At 34.6% G+C, this 10496-nt stretch overlaps 1 protein-coding gene across 1 annotated transcript in view; it reads right to left on the bottom strand.

Moving 5' to 3' along the window:
• Positions 1–1629: 1629 nt before the first annotated feature.
• The window catches only part of LOC131804361 (mucin-3A-like), a 221148-nt gene continuing 212281 nt past the window's right edge, over positions 1630–10496 (bottom strand). The window contains exon 9 of the mRNA XM_059127193.1: positions 1630–1910. The gene's annotated coding sequence lies outside the window, so the exon portion shown is untranslated. The remainder of the gene's footprint in view (positions 1911–10496) is intronic.

Raw genomic sequence — 10496 nt, 5'->3', positions numbered from 1 at the left:
TTCCGCTTATAAGTCAAGAACCGCTGGACTGATTTTGAAAATTCTCAACAATTCGGAATGGTCTCTTGTCGGAAAAGAATAAAATCTAAGAAAATCCCCCAAAAATATGCCACACAAATAAAAAGCAGCTAAGTTCAGCCGGGACGAACTTCTTACACGCTCTTCCATTCGGAAGGAAGTTGAAAATTTCAAAAAAAAAAAAAAACCGTTATATGGGGGTTATACGATGTCGTGGACCTATACAGAAAATTCTCTTTCAGGGGGGAAAGTACTCACAGAGAAGTCCTTTTTTTCATTTTTTCATATTTCACTTAGAATTTTGATTTGTAAATTTTTTATTGTTTTTTACATCCTACAAAATTATGAGTTGAGGTTTTTTATATTTAGGTCGCAATTATCGCCCGATCTTCACGAAATTTAACATGGAGGGTTAGGGTCAAATTAGGAGCAACCAATGAAGAACCAAAGGTAAATTTGAGGCATTATTTCTACAAGGAAATCTACCAAAATGGATTTTGACCTAAGGGGCTTTCAACATAGTGTTGTAGGGTACAACATGACTATAGCCTTGTCTTTCTTATTTTTGTTTTCCACTAATGTCTAATGTCATTAGCCATTAAAAAAAACTTTCATGCCATAACTAAAAAGTTCGACTCAATGTGAATATGTCCTTTGGGTTTGTTAATATAAAAAATAAGATCGTACATCGCCAGTATAAATTTTCCATTCTCCTAATAATTCAAATCGAAGCTTCGAATAAAATAAAATAAAATAAAATAAAATAAAATTAAGTAAATAATTAAAATCTAAAAAATAATTTCAAATAATTTCAAATTTTAAGTACGTTTTGGACCGATCCTAAAATGCCAACTTCAAATACTTGAAATTTTAAAAAAGAGGAATTTTTGTCCCACTTTTTTTATTCGAATCCTAAAACGTTAACCCTATGAAAATTCCTAACTGAGTAATGGATAAAGGTTGGTTGTGTTTGTTTGTATGGGTGAGAATCTTCGTTTTGACATTTTGCATCGAATTGTATAAATGTTTTTGCTTGAATTTTTCCCTTCCTCGCCAGCTTCTTTCTTATCCTGTCATGTATCAAATCAATTTTGTACAAATTTATTTAGTTTCCTTTTTGTGTTTCTTTTTTTTTGCTAAGATTAAAAAATTACACACATAACTTGGCTTCTTTTTTTTTTTTTTTGTATTTATCATTTCATTATCAATTATCATTTTGATTTTATTTCAATTAATTTTGTCTTCTTTTTGTTGTAGTTGTTCGTCTTATCATTGATTTTGATTGAATAGTGATGTTATTTGACTTCCAAGATAGTTTGAAGAGAAATATAACTTATACTAATTTAGAAAGTGTGTGTGTGTATATGTTTGTTTGTATGGTTATGTGTATGGGAGAGAGAGAATAAAAACATAGAAACAAATATTTGATTTTTATCTTTATCTGTATATATTTATATATGTATGTATGTAGGTAGGTAGGTATGCATGTGTATATGTGTGGCTCTTAAAAACTACTAATTACTGATTTAATTAATTTTAATTTAAATTCATAACTATTTTCTGATTCTTAAGTTGATTTCATATCTTGGCCTAAAGTTTTATAAATTTCAATTACTTTACTTTTAAATTTTTATTCGATTTTAACTAAAATTTAATTTAATGTACAATTTTGTATTCTTTTGTTGTTGTTGGGTTTATCCATATTGTTGTTGTTGCTGCTGCTACTGCTGCAGTTGCTGTAAAATTCTTTACAATTTTGTGTCTATGCTAATCAAGTTCCAGACAATACCAGCTATTTCCACTGGCATTTGATTAATTCCACATTCACAGCCACCTCCTGGCCATGAGGTATCTGTGCTGTCTGAGTCTTCAAAAAAATGTTTTTCAAATTCCTGCAAAGATATGGAAATGAGAAAATTTGAATTTAATAATTATACCGTATTATGGAATTATTAGATTTCTAAAGAAAAGTAAAATTTAATTTTGAAATTTGTATTAAATACATGAAGTAGAATTGATGTTGGCTTTGCGGAACATATTCAAGCAAAAATTTGGGAACTGTATGAGCTGAATAACCTATTAAAAAAATTATGTAAACAAACTGCGATTGGAAACACAAATTCTTTGTTGTAAGTGGGTTCCATGATAACCTTTGCCTATCGAAAGGATAACACGTATAACACAACCAGTAGAAAAAAAATATTTTTTTCATTATGTTAGTCATTGATGTTCTCTGGAATACGTGAACAAAGTTACTACTTGCGGACTTTATATGAAAGGTTACGTTAATACCAAGGTTTCTATGTATAATCGGTTACCGTACTTGTTTTGATTCATAAGTCACAGCAATTTTGGTGCAATCACTACGAAATGTGTAATGACTGACTGAATAACTCAATGCTCAGGCGAAACAGCTGGAATCTTGATATTTTGTATATGGATCAAAGTTGGTTTGTAGGGTTGATAGATTTCTGATTTTTTGAAAATTTGAGCTGTAAGTGAACAAAAAGCAGTAACTAAAAATCAAATTCATTGTATTGGGCAAACGGATGAAGCTAGAACTCTGAAATTTGAAATGAGGGTCCCTAATGCGTTATATGAAATTCCAACTATTACGGTATTAAAATACAATTAACTTGGAACCATTTGAAAATATATATTTAAATTTTGGCATTTGGTATATAAATTGCTAGGAAGTGCCAGCTTCTTCATCAACGAAAAGTCTGCCTTAAAATTCTAGATTCGTTCCAACAGTTCGAGTTAAGCCTGTTTAGTACTCAAGATGCACAATTTGTTTAGTTTGACAAATTTTTTAATCAAAACTTCATACATTTCGTATTAAATTCTCAGACTTTCAAGGTTTTATATATTATTCAAGTTCTTCCTTTTTTGGCCAGAATAATGGGAGAATGTTTACCTTTTACACCAAATAAGCCTTCAAAATCGTTCATTTTGAAGTTTGCGGAGGAGGATATTAGTAAAACCATTGCACAATGGACCCACAAATATTTTTCCTGTCCAAAACTAATTCGACGTCCCCATATGTAAATCATAGAAACCAACAATGACCTCTATATCAAATTTCAGAATTTCAACACTATCCCTTCACTTAATACTAACATTATTAACATTTAGTACACATATCAATCCTAGTCACCAACAGTGATCCAAAATTAGTACTTTTCGAACAATTATAGAACGCATTTGCAGAAGCACCACCCGATCTCAACATCAGACACCAACAGAGATCACAATATCATATTTCGGGATTCCAGTTCAATAAATTTACTCAATAGCAAATTTAGTAAAATTTAGTACTTTTTAGTACTTATGGTACACATTTCCAAAATCATCTCCATATCTTAACCACAGACACCAACAGTGATAATTATATGGAATTTAAGGATTTCAGCTCTTTTTCTCCAACTAATACTATATTTAGTACTATTTAATACTTTTCGCACAAGTATAGTACAAAACCACCTCCATATCGTAGTTTTAGACACCAACAATGATATTTATATCGAATTTCAGCCCTATTTCTTTACCCAATACCAAATTTAGTACTATTTAGTACTTTTTGTACAACTATAGTATACATTTCCTAAACCAGCTATCAACAGAGATCTCAATATCAGTATTTAGGATTCTAGCACTATTCCTTCACTATATTTTGTACCTTTAGTATTTTTCGAACAAACACTAGTGCGCATTTACAAATCAGGGCGCATTTACAAACTACCACCAAATCTCAAACACAGATGCCATCTGCAATGAAATTTCAGAACACCACATATATAATACCAATCAGTTTTTTTGTACAATTGTAGTACACATTTCCAAAACCACCTCCATATCCCAATTCCAGATACCAACAGAGACCTCAATATCAAATTTGAGGATTCCAGTCCTATACATTCACCCAATACTAAATTTAGCACCAATTAGTATTTTTCGTAAAAATAACGCACGAATTTCCAACAATAACCAAATCTCAAATACAGATACTGATTTTAACTGAAATCTAAATATCAAATTTCAGGATTTTATCTCTATCCCTTCACCCAATACCAAATAGAGTACCATTCAGTACTTTTCGTACAATTTTAGAACACATTTTCGAAACCACCTCCATATGCCCAGGCTACACATGAACAACATTATCTGATAATAACGACCCTAATACCAAAATTAAGATTTCAAACACGATATGTTCACCCAGTACCAAATTGTACCAAATATAATACTACTTATTACTTTTCGTACAATTATAGTACACATTTTCGAAACCACCTTCTTTAATCAACCCCAGTTTCCAAGAATTGTTTCTCATACCAAATTTCAGGATTTTATCGCTATCCGTTCACGTAATTCCAAATAGTACCAAACTAGTACATTTTAGTTCTTTTGGTACATGTACTGTTAGAACTTCGAAAAAAATCCTTAAGTTTGTCTATCCTACACAACATCAGGACTCTTACTCCAAATTTGAGATTTTCAACTCTATTCCTTCGTCAAATACCAAAATTAATACTATTTAGTACTTTTCGAACTATTTAGTACGTTTTTCTGAATCTGCCGCCATGTATCATCCAAATCGGGCAAATGGTGATCCTAATGCCAAATTTTAGACTTCCAATCCGATCCCTTACTCCAATACCAAATTTAGTACCATTTATTACTTTTTAGTACGTATTCCAAAAACCACCTCCAAATCTGAACCCAACCCACTAACCACGATTTTATGTCGAATTTCAGATTTCAAGCAGTAACCAGGAACACAATACCAAATTTAGGACCATTTGGTACCTTTTTTCCGTATTTCCAAACCCACATTCTTATCTTAACCCTACCCTCAGATAAATCCGTATAACCAAAACAAAATTGTACCGAATTTAGTACCAGCTGTTACACTTAGTACAAATTTCCAAAAACACCTATTTATATCAACTCTACTTTCCGAACTCAATTTTTATACTAAATCTCAATATTTTATCTGTATCCATTCAAAAAATACTAGAGGGTACGAAAATACGTAATTTTTAGTACACTTCTGGTGTAAAATTACAAAAACACAATCTTATCACACACCTACGCAGTAAGACCGACCCTCGTGCAAAATTTCAAGATTCAAGTTTCTGTCGTCTTGTGTTGGCGCTTATAAGCTCTGTTCTAATAAGCAAAACGGGTCCGACCATATCCTTTCTAATTTTATTTTTGCAATAATAATTTTCTACGTTTTTGTGGTTGGTGATCCAATTTTAATTACTTTCGCCCAGCAAATTATTTCTATTTTTATTTCAAATAAAACAAAAAAACAAACATTGCCAAGTCAAAATAATTTTTTTTTAATACCAACCGTTCACTTGACATAAGTAGCACAACGGCTGCACTTGGCTGTGTGGGTGTGTTTCTCTGTGTGTTTGAGTGTGCTCGATTCCTTTGCTGCTTGTTTTCTCATTTGTCCATTCTTGCCGCCTGCCATTGTCCTTTCTATGCTGAGCGGACATTCGAATTCCGGATACACTCGGCAATTATAGCCAAAATACAAAATGAAGTGCATAATTGGCCACATCTTTAATGAATTTCAACTCAAAGCAATTGCCGTGTCCGAGAAAAAAAGAAATCGAAAACAAAAATGGAACAACAGAGCAAAGGCAGTAGGAAAACAGGACACAGAGCAAGAGCAAGAGAAACGAAAAACCAAAGGCAAGGGTAAAGCAAATAGAATGGTGTTAACAGTTGACTTTTGCTCCATTGTTGACATTTGCCATTGCATTTCGTTTCGCACAACTCTGCCGTTCGACGGCGGAGAAGTCTAGCAGAAGGTCGGTTGGTTGGTCTGTGGGTCAATACAACGCAACACCGAACAAAAGAATTTACGGATGTTTGTATTTTGTTTAATTAAGAAAAACAACCCAAAAACTTTTCAGCTGTCGTCTCGGATGATTTTAATTTAATACTCTTGCCAATGCTGGTGTTCGCTCGTTCGCTCGTTCATTCGTTTATCCGTTCGTTCGTTCGCTCTATCCCTGGTCCCAGCTGTAGTCCGAAAACATTTAACACCCAACAATTTTTTCTTTTTTTTGGATGAAAATCCCTTAATGAATACCGTTAATTTACGCAGCAAATTGTAAATGAAATGGAACCGGAAGGAGACTGAAATTGATAATTAAATGAAACTTTAGACAATTATTAGGAATCATCAACGACAAGTTGTTGCATTCGTTCGGGGGTGTGGATAAGGGGAATGGGGGTATGATTTCACAAAGAGCTTAAAATGTTGTGACATTAAATTTAGTTTGGAAAGAACTGTTAATATTTTTTCGTAGATCCGGAATAGGAGGAATGGAATGAAGGTAGATTTGACCATATTGCTGTGTCTTTATTTTTCAGCAATGTTTCATCGTATCTTTGGTGGCATAGCAAAGAGCATCACGAAGACCATTTGGGTATTCCACCAGCTATTAAATATCAGACTAAATATCAAAAGTTGGTTGCATTTTGTTTAAATATTTTGGTATTGAGTGGGGAAATCAGTCTTTTAAGACAGGTTTGACACAGCTCATACGGGTTTAAAATAGTGCTGTGTTCATGGATTCCGGTCGCGTATGAGCGATATGAAATTTATGAAATCACTCATACGTTTAGGAAGTGATGTACTGAAATATAAAGCGTTGTAGGTCGAAAAAAATGAATAAAACCAATTGAATGCACGACTACCCAATGCTTTAATCTCCTTTACCGATTCGGAACCAACGACTATCCCTCCCACAACTGGAACCAAAGTCACGATGTCAGCGTAAAATTACAAGTTTATTATACCCTTAGCCCTCTCTTTCATTTGTTACTGCCAAAACGTGCCTCATCGAAATAATGATTTTAGACCCTAGGTCTCTTTGGACCAAATCCGTTTCAGGACATTTGGAGTCGATCTAGCTATGTCCGGCAGTCCGTCCATCCGTCCGCCCGGCCGTCCCTCTGTCTGCCTGTCTGGCTGGTGCGTACGATAACTCTCGAAGGAAGTATCCGATTTGATCCAAACCTGGTACCTTCACCACAATGTTTTAAAAGAAAATAATTTACTGCACAGAAAGACAAAGATTAATCCGGTTTTTGCTCCAACTTTGCAAATCCTAATATTTACATCAGTGCTAGATCATGTTTGAACCCACAAAGGTTCAAAATTTTTAATAATTATAATTGCTATAAATGTATGTTAATACAAATATTGTGATGTGTGTAATTTGAAGTTATTCGGATACTTACATCACATCCGAATAACTTCAAATTACACACATCACAATATTTGTATTAACCAAAGGTCTGGTGTGAATATGGAATATATCGGTCCACTCCTTCTGGTACCTCCCCCCCACAAAATATCAATATTTTCAAAGAAAATAATTTACTGCACACAAAGAGAAAGGATCATTCGATTTTTCTCCATCTTTGCAAATCCTAATATTTGCTTCACTGCTAGGTTAGGTGCGAAAATGGACAATATTGGTCCCCTCCATCCAGTACCTCCACCCACAAAGGGTCAAAAATTGGAATAATTATAACTCTTATAAAATGTGATGTAAGTGTCCGATTATCTTCAAATTACACACATCACAATATTTTTATTAACCAAAGGCCTGCTGTGAAGATAGAATGATAGTCCAATCCTTCTGGTACTTCCCCCACAAAGGGTCAAATTTTGAATATTCATGAAGTTCATAAACGCGAAAATAACATCCGATTCCATTCCAATTCAGCACATCTTAATGTTTCTATCAACACTAGATCTGTTATGAAGATGGTAGAGATCGAACTATTCTCTCTGGCACCTCCCCCACAAAGGGTCAAAGTTTTTAATAACCAAAACGATAAAAAAAAACCGAAATGAGCATCCGATTTTTTTTTTAAATTACACACCTCACAATATTTTTATTAACCCAAAGTCTGCTGAAAAGATAAGATATATCGGTCCACTCCTTGTTCGCGGAGAAATAAAAACACACAACCGGCCGGTTCTAATGTATTTTCAAATCTGATTTTATTAAAGAATATTTCTTACTTAAGTGCTACCTAAACTATTCTGACTTAACCTAATCGCAGACACATAATCTTTCTTATTTATTCTAAGATTTAAAAGGAAACATTACATGGATGCGTATCCCTTCATTCAAGTGATCTTGGCTACCTACTGGCGCATTGATATCTATGTGTGTGGGTTATGACCTTTATTATCCTACACATTATCGTATGCGACAGCGCACAAGATCACTGAATTGTACACATGTGATATTTTATGACCACTGGGAAATTGACAATTTTGAAATATTTATTTTTAATGGTTAGATTTTCCCAGCGCCTCAGCCGCACTCAAAAGTATGTACAAAATATTTTGTACATTCTCCCGGGCGGCTCAATATGTATATTTTAGTGAACTGTATTTGAATATGATATAAAAAATATTTAGATATATAGCTTTGAAAATGATTATATTATATAAATTATCCTAGGTAACCGCTTGCAGGAAACGGCTCCACTTTTCTATCCAGCCTCTCTCGCCAATACCACCACCCTTATCTGCCGGTTTCAACTTCCAAGCTTTATAAATCTTTGGCGACTTGTGATTCGGTAGTTGCTGGCTGCGATCATCCAAGGAGTCATTTTTTCTTAGGGCATCCAAGGTTAGGTCATTTATACGCGGTTGCTTTATACGCGGTTGCTTCAATGAGGATTCCCGGTGTTTGTTATTGTTAGCATTCTGTGGAACCGAAGTTTGTTTCGGCAGCTGTGTAATAATCACTTTCTTCACTTTGCCTCGCTTATCTTCTCCGAAGTTTTCTGATCCTCCTGAATTATCATATTTCTCTGTCATATGCTTACATGGATTGCGGCAATTGGGATCCACTACAAAAATGTTTTCTTGCAGCGTTGCATCGATATAAGTTGGGTCTCTTTCTTTGTCATCGGATGCTTCGAGTTTTGCCACCATGACTTCCAATTTTCTATTTTGCTGTTCCAGATTTTGTACTTGCTTACTCAGGTCATGCCGTTGCTTCTCAGACTCTTCTCTAATGGTCAGTAGGTCATTTTCAAATTTAGCGACCAAGTACTGTGCCAATTCATGAAGCCTTATTGTGGTATCATTCGCTTCTTTCAGGCCATCTTCTAGTAGTTTGATTCTAGTTGTTGACTCGGCTAATTGTGATTTCATGTTACGGAATTTCTCTTCCTGGGTTTCATCGTTGTTGTCCATATCTTTACCATTTTCCTCTAAGTGAGGACTTGCCGGCGGGAACATGTTCATGTCCTCAAAATCTTGAGCGGCCACAAAAACGCACCAGTCACACTCGCAATCATGTGAATAAAACAGCCAATATCTTCGGGCCATCTCGAGAGTCTTCCGGTCACGTATATACCATTCAGCTTCTCTTTTGTCATCTAAAGGGCATGTTATATCACCCTTTGCCTCTTTTCCACAGCGTGTTGTCTGTGAGGGCCTCTGCTTTGTTGTCAGCCCAAAGTTGGGAAATACAATTTTCGCACACTCCTCAGCCTCCATTGCTACTTCCTCCGGACTAAGGAAATAGAACTCACATTCGAGGCTCAAGCCTTCTGGTGGTTTTAAGCACTCCTCTATTTCAGCCGAATTTCCATCCCACTTGCGGTCTCGTGTTCTCGTGGCCATTAGTTTATTCGCTAGCACGAGGGATTTGTCTACTGCTGCAGAACTTTCCTGGATTCTCTGAGGAATGTTCTTCTTAAAACTTGTCAACTTTTGTTGTAGAACGTAATAGGCGTTTTCTACCAGAATTTTGTATCGATTCACGTTCTGAATATTTTTAAATTGGCTTGCTGATGCCAATGTCGTGCAGAAATAATCTGCCAAAACTAGGAAACTTTTCTCTTGATCCATATTTTTTTTTTCGGATGTCTTTTGAATTTTAACGTGGGACAATTTGATGTCCTCTTTTCAATCTAATATATATGTATATTTTATTTTATTGGGACTTTTGTTGTCCTCTTTTCACTTTGTTTTTGCCCCTATGGCTTTTTTTATTTATTTTCTTTTTTATTTTGCCACTATGGCTTTTTTGTTGTATTTTGCCCCTTAGGTCTTTTTTTTTTTTTTTGTATTTTACCCCTTAGGTCTTTTTTATAAATAGTCCCTTCGGCTATTTTAGAATGCCCCTATGGTCTTACATTTAAAATGCCTCAACGGACTTGTTTGTAGCAATTCTTCTCTTTTTTGAATAAAAGCTACTTTTTTGGTTTTTCTGAGTTTCTTACCACTGGTGGGGGATAACTCAAACCAGTTTTATTTTAGGTCGTCGATTCTTTATTTTTCGAAGGACCAATGTTCGCGGAGAAATAAAAACACACAACCGGCCGGTTCTAATGTATTTTCAAATCTGATTTTATTAAAGAATATTTCTTACTTAAGTGCTACCTAAACTATTCTGACTTAACCTAATCGCAGA

The sequence above is a fragment of the Musca domestica genome, unplaced genomic scaffold (assembly GCF_030504385.1).
Source record: "Musca domestica strain aabys unplaced genomic scaffold, Musca_domestica.polishedcontigs.V.1.1 43, whole genome shotgun sequence".
Classification (NCBI taxonomy): Eukaryota; Metazoa; Arthropoda; class Insecta; order Diptera; family Muscidae; genus Musca; species Musca domestica.
This window is presented reverse-complemented; position numbering and strand designations above follow the sequence as displayed.